This window comes from Suricata suricatta, chromosome 2, assembly GCF_006229205.1.
Source record: "Suricata suricatta isolate VVHF042 chromosome 2, meerkat_22Aug2017_6uvM2_HiC, whole genome shotgun sequence".
Taxonomy (NCBI): Eukaryota; Metazoa; Chordata; class Mammalia; order Carnivora; family Herpestidae; genus Suricata; species Suricata suricatta.
Genome location: NC_043701.1, coordinates 108,047,350 through 108,058,403, shown reverse-complemented (window position 1 = coordinate 108,058,403; position 11,054 = coordinate 108,047,350). Strand labels below are relative to the sequence as shown.

Here is an 11,054-nt window from a genome sequence, read left to right as displayed (position 1 = left end):
TGTGCCTGCCTTCCACTGAGCTCTTTGCTTTGACAGTGTTTTGGAAATTGTCAAGTGCACACGTCATAAGGAATTTGGTTGGTGGTGGTTCCTTCCTCCTCTGGGCAATTGCCCAGTCCTGCCTGTGCTAGTCTGCTCCTTCTCTGCATCGTGATGATCCCTGGCTTTCCTGACCAGCCACTCCAGGCACTAGATGTCTCCAGGAGAAGCAAGTCTGGGGCTTCCCCTGTCCTTGCTGGGAAGGAAGCCACAGCAAAGAAGCCTGCCCTAGAGGGAGCAAACGCACTTAAGTGAATCTCTGAGCAATGAGTCCTTGTCAGAAGCCCACTTTCTCCAGTGTGCAGAGGGCCCCAGTGCAGGCTGGGTTTCCCTACCTTTAAGCTGGATCCAGTTCCCAGATTTCATTTAGCCAATCCCCACATTTCCATAAAGAGTCTCTAGCATGGTCTGAAATATAGCTAGAGCTTCCTCTCTGGGAGAGAGGCTGAAGACCTCTGGGTTTGGGTGTGCCATGGAGATTGCCTCCTCTACCCCGCTTGCCACCTCGGAGAAACTGAGCCTCAGGAAGGCAGAGTCCGTCCTGGGGCCAAGCAGAGCAAGGCTGCTGTAGACTCTGGGCAGAGCAGGTGTGCAGTCAGTGTCTCTGGGGCACTTGACAAAGGACCTACTGCTGCTCACCTGTACCTGGAGAGCCTGGGCAGAAACCCCCACCTTGGAGACGAGGCATCGTCCTCCTTAATCATGGGTACTGCTGAGAAATCAGAATTCACCCGAAGAATCAAGGCATGCTGTCCCCACCGCTTTTCTTGACCCCCTACCTGATTGTGCCCTCCCTAAGGCTTTGCCCATGGGCAACAGTCGATCAATGTGCACAGAGTGGGCCACACCCCTGGCCCCAAAGCCAGCCTGGGACTTTTGCTGGAAGCACTTCTCGGGCCTAACCTAAACTCCAGCAGATACGATGCAGATGTTAAGGTGATTTGTAACTCAGGAAATAGGAACCCGGCCCAGCCTTGACAAGGGGCAGGGGCAGGGTGTGTGTTTTCACAGCCTGCCTCATCCTAATCTGCGGAAGGGTGTTCTTAGAGCAGGCGGGGAGGGAAGGCATGCCAGGGGCTGAACAGACCGCTTTTATTCTTTTTGCTCCGTACTTCCTGCAGTTTTACGTTATCTCGTGCAGTTATGAGGAGATGTAGATAATATACGTGTTTGCCTTTTCCTGATTATATGCAGTATTGCTTGGCTAAAAACCTACGCAGGCCACAAGGACACGTTCTGGCTGAATATTAGAGACTTTTCTATTTATCTTTAAAAAAACAAAATAAAACAAAACGAAAACCAAAAACAGCCCCTCCGCTGTTATTGTGCATGAAGTGGTATAACTGTGCAGGTCCCTGCAATGAAATCCATAGTTAGCAGAGTCAAACACTCTAGATTTGGGCCATGACTAAACGGCATGACGGAATGGGTCATTTTCTGGTCTGCTAGCAAGGCGTCCCCTCTGTGGGCTGGTGAAAAGCCAACTGGATAAGCCTCGGGGTTGCAACTGCCCCTGGGGTGGGGAAGGGAGTGGGGGGGGGGTCCAAGCAGCCCTGAGACTTCACTTGGTTTGTAACCGTCTTTAAGGCGGAACTTGAATGTTCCAGAGTCCAGACAGTGCTCAGGCTAAGCCCACATGCCTCTGGGGGTCTCGTCCCTTTCTCTTAACGTTCAGTCCACCAAGAAGAGAGTTTTGGCGGCTGCCAGCAAGGCACGGTATCCTGCCAGTTTCTACAAGGATACAGGGAAGAGCGGACACTCAGCCTTGACCCTCAAAAAGCAAGATGTGCAGTCCGCCCGTCACAGAACCGCCCCTTAGGTAACTCATCATAGTTACTTAGCAGGTGGATTGGATCTCCGGACCCGTGTAGGACATATGGAGACCGAGCCCCCGGTCCAGTCGTGCAGAGTCAGAGCCCGGCTCATGCACCGGTGGCGTTAGTAAGGGCCTTCCTGCCTCAAACGCCAATGCTGGTGACAGAAATCATCTGGCACCGCGTGCTGTGGCACCGGTGACCTTCCTGCAGCTCTCCCTCGACTGAAGGGTCGTCAAATGCTTTAGAGATGTCATCTACCAAAGTGGGGAACGGGAGACAATCAGAGAAGCATAAGAATTGCCTGAGGCCACCAGGTTCCCGGTTCACCTTGGGCCTTGAGAAGCTGTCCCCAGGCTGGAGGGATATGTAGACACTTGAGGGAGGGTCACTTTTAGCGAGCACTTCATCTGGGCCTCTGGAGCCCCGCAGTCCCTCTCTGCCGACGGGCGAGGGAAACATCACTGCTCCCCTTCCCATCCTGTCCCACGTTGACCCCAGCCAGGTGGATGGAAGCCCGTGTGTGACATCAGCCCAGATTTATGCACCAGGGCTCACTCGGTGGCCAGAAAGAACATTCCTGGTTTTAATTGATGCCTTTTTGTGTAAATCTAAAAGGACCAGGAAGCAGGCTAGGTGTCAGTGCCCAGCCTGTGGCCCCAGGAGGTATTTCTCCTGGCAATCTGGGTTGGGCCTCCTCGAGGGGAGGACCCAGGTCCTGGAGCGGTTTGGGGTGCCCCCTGTAGGTCTTCATTTGGACTCCCCTCAGTGATGGCCTTCAGGGCCTGTAGGAGGCCTCTAGAGACCTCCATCTACTCAGTCCTCATCTGAGAGCAGAAGAGTGACAGCAGCTGTCCCCACGGCCTTCCGGAATGTGGGGACTGCCACACGCACAGGCAGGTTGAATGTGCATATGGCCCTACACGCCGAGGTGCTGGAGACCTTCTCTCAAGCCTTGCAGGGGGAAGTCTTGCAGCACTAGTAAAGCAAGCTATCGAGATTAGAAAGAGGAACTTGTTTACTAATCCTAGAGGTGTCTGGGTGGCACAGTTTTAAACAGGATGACCCCAAGATTCATTAGCGTGTGCGTCAGCTGGTCCACCTTGTGACCTCCTGTGCCAGGAAGATGCATGATTTAGTAAGGTGCATCGCGAACATTTGAATGTTAGAGCAAACCTTCGAGTCTCTTTTCAAAACCCTCAAAACCCATTTGGTAAATGGTAGTTTTCCTAATCCTTCCTGCTAGAAAAAGTCAGAGCAGGCTTCTTAGGCCCCAGCTAATTCTGTAAGCTCCGAAACACTGATCTGGGGACAGATGACGGTAGTGCTTCCCCGGACCTGGCTGAGTCTTCCAACTCACCAGATCTGTCCAGTGGAGGCTTGAAGATGATTATGCAAACGGCCACCGTCTTTCCCTCCCAATGAATACAACGCATCCTAACCCCCACTCCACCCCCACCCTAGTGCTCAGTTTCTAGGGAGAGCTGTTAGCAGGCCAGGGTGGTGAGACAGGGGTGTGCGTTGAGGGGGTGGGGTGCTGGAGCCCAAAATGCCTTGCCAGGTTCTCTTTATGCACCCCTCTGGTTCAGGCTTGAGCTCCAGGTAATGAGGAGTCCCGTGCCTATTAAAGCAGCAGTACTGGGGTTCCTGGGTGGCTCAGTCGGTTAAGCGTCCCACTGTTGATTTCAGCTCAGGTCACGATCTCATGGTTCATGGGATCAAGCCCTGAGTCGGGCTCTGTGCTGACAGCATGGAGCCTGCTTGGGATTCTGTCTCTCTCCTCTCTCTCTGTCCCTCCCTTGCTCATGCTCTCTCTCTCTCTCAAAATAAAAAAATAAACAAAAAGCAGCAGCCATCTTTGGAGCCCCGCACAGAGTGTTTTATCTCACAGTCATCCTAGAATCCTTAGTAAACAAACAGGCCCTTGACTCCATGAAGTTCATGTTAGCGCTTTATCTGAATCTCCGATCCTTGACTTTCACTAACATACAAAATCTTCTCTCAGCTACAGGGCTGGTGATGAGTCTCTCTTGTCCGTCTGCAAAGAGAAGTATTAAAATTTTTTTAATGTTTATTTATTTTTGAGACAGAGACAGACAGAGTATGAGCAGGGGAGGGGCAGAGAAAGAGAGAGGAGGAGACACAGAATCCGAAGCAGGTTCCAGGCTCCGAGCTGCCAGCATAGAGCCCGATGCAGGACTCAAACCCACGAACTGTGAGATCATGACCTGAGCCAAAGTCGGACACTCAACCGACTGAACCACCCAGGCGCCCCGAGAAGTATTTTAAATGTTGTCTATTATGGCTGTGATGACCAAAGGCAAAGGTGGCATCCCCCTTACATTGATTTTGAGTGCAGGCTTCATGTCTGTATGTAATTATGTTTACCGTGCAGGTGAAGCAAGAAATTAAATTGGGCTCCTTAATGAAGGAGAATAACCAGCACCAGAAATAAAAGATCACAGGAGGATTTGAGCAGCTAACCTGTTTGCAAATAAACTTCTTGCTATAGGTCTCTGTTGCTGCATTCCCCCCCGGCCACACACACACACACACACACACACAGATCTGTTTTTGCTTTCCCTGGGTTTCTCAGGAAAGAAAACTCCCCCAGGATCTTCCTTTTCTGTCTGCCTGACAAACCTAATAGGAAACTTACATTAATCTGTAAGTGAGGGTAAATGGTTTTTCTGCTGTTTCATAAAGTGCCACGTTAAATTCATGGATCCTGAGGAAGGAGGAGCCCCCGAGGGAACCCAATTCACCTCTGTGGGGCCAGGGGACCCGATACACAGAGGCACTGGGTGAGGTGCACGGGGGTTCCCCACATCTCCCCATTTCTCCCCACCCCTGCTCACCCTTTTTGTACAGTGAGAACACTGCCCTTCTGAAAAGAAGGCCCAGGGAACCTGATTTTCACCCCCATCCGAGGTGGGAAGGGCAGGCTGGTCTTCCTGGCAACACCCAGAGAGGGAGACACAGGCTCAGCGGATCAGGTTGGGAACGCTATCAGACATTGGGCGACACTGTCTCCAATGGGCCACATGGACTCGAAACCATCCGGACCCAGTGTTGCTTTGAGAAAGTCACTGGTGAGCGCCTCCTTTGCTGCAGTCAGCTCTGAGCTCAGGGCTGGGCCCTGCTCATTTTTGGGGTGGCCTCTCGCTTCAGAGGCTGTCCCTGCTTGAAGGCCAGAGGGCCCCTTGACCCTCTCTGAGTCCCTCCCCGCCCCCGGAGGACTGGGGGCTTGTTGGTTCGGACAAGGTTTTCTGCACTCTGTCCCCCCGGCCAGCCCTAGATGCTGTCCCTTGCTAGCCTCCACCTTCTTTTGGGCCCACAAGGCTGTGGGTACAGTTGGGAGGAACCCATCCCTTTACTCCACCCCTCCGTGGCCATGTCCTTGGTTCTGGTGACAGCCTGGGGGCCTGGGAAGCACTGAGGCCATAGTGGGGGCGGTCCAGGGATTCTGTCCTATAGGGATGGGTGATGGGAATGCCCTCTCAGGGGCCCTGATCTGCCTGGGGAGCATCGCCCAAGGAGGTAGGGATGCCCCCTGCCCTGCACCACGTAGTCCACCCCGTGCATCCTGAGAAAGGCAGTCAGGCCCGTTCTAGAAGCAGAGAGGAGCAGGAGCAAGGACTTCTGGGATCTGGCTCCTCTTTGCCAACTTCTTCTACCGTGACCTTGAGCCGTTTCCTGCCTGGCACCTCCGCTGCCAGCCATGGACATGGGAGTCGGGCACCCAGGCCCTGGCAAGGCAGAGGAGGTCCTTTTCAGAGGGCTGATTGTGGTGCATCTGAGGGAGCCGTGGTGGGCCCAACTGTTTGACGGGGAGGCGCTGGAGGCCTGGTGCTGGCGGCCCCCGCCTCGGCCTTTCCGGCTCCCATGTGACGCCGCCAGGAAACGGCCAAGTCAGCCCCTGCTGCAACACCTTCTAGAACAGAAGAGGCCTTTCCGAGAATCTTGCTGTACCCTGAGGGCGAGGAGTGTCAGATTCTGCAGTGGGGAAAGCTGGGATGCCTGCCAGTTCTGTGCCTGGAGACCTGCCTTTGATCACGACTTGTCACCTCCCAGGAGATGTTCCACTTTCTAAGCAGGTGAAAGCCGAACCCGATTAAAAATAGTCAACTGGACTCTTCACACGGTCCCCTCGTAAAGCGAAACAGCCTGTGCTCCGTGCGGTGGCAAAGAGGCCCCCCACCCTGCGCCTGGGTTCCTGGGCTCCGCGTGGGGCCAGGCCAGTCCCTGGGGCTGCATGCACCCCACAACCCAGAGCCCCGGGGGCCCAGCTTGGCTCTGCGCCAGCAGGCTGCGCGGCCCCTGCGTTCACCTTAGTGACCCAGGGGCCACCTTGACCATCCACGCCCCCCCCTTCCTGTTCTCTCCGGCGCTTTAGGGACCCGAGGTTTCTGGATCTTTCTCAAACACTGTGGACACGTTCCCAGTGGAAATCATGACATTTTCCGTTTCACATTACGTACTTCACAATGCCTCAGGAAAGGAGAGAGAGAGAGAAGCAAACAAGGCCTGGGAGCCAGCCCCCACCCGTCCCCCCCTTCTCTGTAAACAGCAGGGCCAGGCCTCGTCTGCGCCATGGTCCTCTGTTTATCCTGGGGTTACCTCCCCGGGCCTGACAGCTAGGGCTCTGCGTCTGCCCCTGCAGAGGCCTGATGAATAGCGCACTGCCTTTTTCTCGGCTCCAGCAGCACATCTGGATCAGGGTGTGCCTCTCCACTTTGGGGTGTGTGTGTGTGCGCGCGTGTGCGTATGTGTGTGTGTGTGTGTGTGTGTGTGTGTGTGTGTGTTAACTTTACTTTCCACTGCCATGGTAACTGCTCCATGTTTGGCAAAGGGAAAGAGGAAAAAAAAAAAAAGGCTCGGAGAGAAGAAAAGGAGCTCTGAGCGGGGCTGGCGGCCAGCCAGGGTAATCATGCCGCAGAGCTGAAACGAGGCCTCTGGCGGGCAGCCAAGTGACAAAGAACAAAGCTGTCAGTTCCCAATGTTGGCGGCAAGGCTTGTTTGGCACCCTTATATGGTTTCCCAGAACTCCCTGCCTTGGCCGGCTTCCATTCCCTTCAGGGCAGCAAACAGGATTAGCACAGCTCCGAGTTGTTTTTCTCTTCTCTCCTCCAACTGTTCCAGTGACATCATCCCTGCTGTATTCATTTGCCAGCAGGGTGGTTTTTTTTTCTCTCTCTCCACCACCCTCCCTCCTCCCTCTCTCCTTCCATCTCTCTCTCTCTCTCTCTCTCTCACTCACACACACACACACACACACACACACACACACACACTCCACACTTCCTTCCTGTAACGGCCCCCTCTCCTCTCCGACTTTCTTGAAACGCAATGTTTTAGGTCATTCTTCTGGTCCATCTTCCCTGTTAAATTAAAAACGCCCCGGTGCCCGTACATTTAGCTGAATCAAGCCAGACGTTGTATTTTATTTTTATAACTGAATTCCTGTGAGATAAAAATCTCATTTTCCTTAGCAGGCTGTAATCAGCACTCACAGGGCTGTGGTTTCCAACTGCCCCATCTCCTGCTTCCTTATGAAGCTCGGCTCAGAAATGAACTTGGCTCCCATTCAGGTTTAAAGGGCCCGCGGCCGGTCTCACGTTGCTTGTTCTCTCTCTCGCTCTCTCCCTCTCACACACACAGGATGTGCATCCAAAGGCCATTACACACACACACACACACACACACACACACATATGCACACTCATCCTTAGCTACACAAAGGGTGTGAAGCTACCCACCAAGACAGACGAACACACAATCAGTACACAGTGTCATTTCTCTCCCTTTGCAGAAAGAAACTAGGTAAATAAATAGAAGCCAAAAGCTGCTTCCGAAAAGACTGGTTTAAACTAGCAGGCAGGCGTTATGCAACTAATGGAAACTGAGGTTCCCGACTGCACAAATGCTCCCCCGCCCTCCCCCCACTCTGATTCATGAACTAGTTTTCAGATTCATGAATCACTCGGGAGCCAGCAAGAGAAAAATGAGTAGTACTGATCTCATTTCAATTGAAATTGGCTCATTATGGCCATTCTGGCTGTGGACAGCTTTCCACGACCAGACGCTGGCCGCCATCCGAGGTCTGCAGGCAGGCACCCCCACCTGCGGGCAGAGGCAGGAATCCTGGGGCGAAGCCTTCTGCAGAGCGTTCCCCTTCTTGTTATCCTCAAATGGGCACAATAAGATCTTATTATTAAAGGGTGATAGGACTGTGGCTGGACCCTACCATCTTCCCCCCGCAGATCTGTTGCCTGCTTTTAGAGTTCTCCGTCTTTCCTTGTTTTCACTTTTAATAGCTTTTTTTAAGAGGAGCCTCAGGGAAAACTCTTTTCCAGATTTCTGGTGACTTCTCAAGGACTACCTAACACAGAAAGTCACCTTCGACTAGGTGACTTCAAATTCAAATCCAACTAGGAGGTCTTGGGGTTTGTTTCATTGTTTCAAGGCCAACAGCCTCTTTTACCATTTGCTCTCCACCCCAGACCCCCTCTCTCCAGCAAAGAAGGACTGGCGGATATGGATCTTCTAGATTTGGAGTGATCTTATTAGTGTAAAGATCGGTTACCTACCCGTGGAGGGCTGCCTTCACATGGACATGGGGCTCTGGGATTTTATGAAATGGGTGTCCTCCTTCCCAAATGAAGTAATTAACGTTCTTATCATGAATTGTCCGAGAAGTGGGCACTGAACTGTGGTCCAGGGACAGCACAAAGAGAGGTTCCAGGTCCCCAGATGGGTTTATCAAAGACTGAGCACCGAGGAACCCTGCTTCCCTCCATTCGCCTGTCTTCTCTCCACTTGAGTTCCAACTCCACCATCTTCCCTCTTGACAGGTGCCCCCGCGGCCACCCAGCCCAACATGTCAGACCATCTGCATCGCCAAGAAACCCTCTCGTCCTTCCTGCGACACCGCTCCTGGGTGAGCGGATCTGGACAGGCTGTTGGCCTTGATTTGCAGTTCACATGGTATTCGTGCGGTTTCTGCCCCCGCGTCCTTCCACGGCTACCCTCCCGCCCCAGGGAGATTGAAAACAATTGACCAGACGTATGCTTTTCAGAAACCCCATTGAAGCTGGCAACCAGGACCATAAAAGAATTCGATCCCAATCTGCATAATTTTGGATCCAGGCATTTAGAGATGAGATTCTTATCCATTTACTTCAGACACGCAGTCATGCCATTAGACGCATTTTACTTGGCTGGGCTTCGATAATGTGACCTTACTCCCTTTTTATCCCTGCAAGGGCCCAGAGAAGCTGAGAGTGGCCCAAGAAAGGAAAAGAAGATGGGTTTGTGTGAATTTCAATAAGCAACCGGTTCAAGGGCCAAAAGAGCTGCTTGGCGTTGCCGTGAATCCCTCGTGAAGGTACCTTTCAGCCCCGGGCCACCCAAGCATTTTGGGGGCCGAGCCTTCAGCCTACGGGGCCCAAAGAATTAAAATCACTCCCACAGATTTGCTGGCTGGCCCCAGAGCAAATGGGGATAGTGGGTTGGTTCATGTTTTGCATTAACTTGTTTGCTTTTTTTTTTCTATGCATTCTGTGATAAACCTGAATTGCTAAGAAAGCTTTATGTAACACCCACTGGCCCCAGCTTCTCAGAGTAGCAAGTGTTCTGTTTCCAGAGTTCCCCATAAACCTGGCAGCACATCAAAACCCCTGTTTCATAACAGACCAGAAATAGGATTTTCTAATAACATTCCAAGGACTGGACTTATCGTGCAGAGGTCTGGACTTTTATGAATTGTTAATGGTTAACTAAACAGAGACCCCCAGGACGCCCACCCGGCTATCTTTGGGGTCAGGGAGGGGAGGGATGTCAGAAGAATGTGGTTTCTCCCTCCAAGATCTGTTGGTTAGTGACCCGAGGCCCCTTTTCAGAGAATTTGCTAAATAATCTCAAACATATTGAGGATCTTGCTCATGTTTTAAAAAAAGAAAAAGGGAAAAAAAAAACTACCTTCTTCCTGCTTCTTCCTTCATTCATGGAGAGTGTGGTTTCCTTCTATTTTGTTTCCAGATGCACTGACAGTTGCAGATTTAACCCCAAGTTTTCTTTCGGGAGAGGTCGGGGGCCCCGAGAGTCCTGGTACGACAGAGAAACCGCACATTCAAAACTCAACTGCATGAATCTTGGGCTTATAGAATGGTTGCAGAGAGAGAGAGAGGGAGAGAGAAAGAGAGAGACAGGACGTGAGAGGTGGCCATCCCCCCTCACACCCACGTGCTCCCCCACCCCCACCCGCACCCCCTCAGCAGTCCACCCTGCCTAGTCCGGTCCTGGTTTAGATTAGGACAGGGAGTTCCCTGCAAAAGGCCATTTGCAGCCCATTTAGATGACACTAGGGAAACTTCTTCCTGGGGTTCCAACTGCGAATCTCTTTGTTCCATTTCATCAGCTGTGCCTTCCTTCCGGTTCTGCCTGGAACATCATCGTGCACGTGGGCAGCGCTTCGCAGACAAAAGAGAGCCCAGGTACAGCACGGCTGCTGAGGGGAGGGCTCGGCATTGCCCAGGCTCTGGGCAGAGCCCAATGTGACTCCAGCAACATGAGATGTTGAGGAGATGCCCTCATCGCCTCCCGCGTCCCCGGCACCTCCCTGCTATTCCTCCAAGGGTCAGCAATCTGGACTCACCCCAACAATGGGGGGGCTCATCTCCCTGACTGGGATCTAAGCTTCATCTCCAAGAGCCTGGACCCCTTCCCTCTGGGCTCCTGTGTGGTTTCCCTGATTTAAGCTTCATTGTTGTCTCTCTCCAACTTCCCCCTCCCCCATTTCCTCAATTCTTGCACTGTGAGTCTCTGGCACCTTCTCATTTTAGAATATTGGCCCCCAGTTGTGCCAACTCAGGGCTTTTCCAGGACAATTCTTGCTCGGTTATTTCTTCCGTGGCCATTGACATAGATGTCTGGTCACTCTGCTGTTTGTAACACTTCTGCATTTACTGTCACGCGGATTTAGTTTACCCGCTGTTTCATCTTCTGGGTCATTAGTAAAAGTGACGAAAATGATCTCTTTCCCTTTTCACTCCGTCCCCATGCCCAGAGGGGCCTCGGGGAAGCACCCCCCCCACGCCCCCTAAGCCCACAGCAAGAAATGGGTGGCAGCCGGCACCAGGCTGAAGTTTAATATCCTTGAGATCCATTTAGTGTCTGGACACCTGGTTGCTATGGAGACGG

The 11,054-nt window shown here is 52.6% G+C and overlaps 1 long non-coding RNA gene across 2 annotated transcripts; it reads right to left on the bottom strand.

Annotated features, from left to right (window-relative positions):
• Positions 1 to 3,757: 3,757 nt before the first annotated feature.
• LOC115271947 lies at positions 3,758 to 10,763 on the bottom strand. Of its 2 annotated transcripts, none has more exons than XR_003900176.1 (3): positions 10,684 to 10,763; positions 9,834 to 9,959; positions 3,758 to 3,891 (listed from the first exon to the last, which is right to left on the bottom strand). It is a non-coding gene; the product is annotated as an uncharacterized LOC115271947 (long non-coding RNA). The 2 variants fall into 2 exon arrangements; XR_003900178.1 differs by lacking the exon at positions 10,684 to 10,763 and adding an exon at positions 10,510 to 10,596.
• Positions 10,764 to 11,054: the final 291 nt, after the last annotated feature.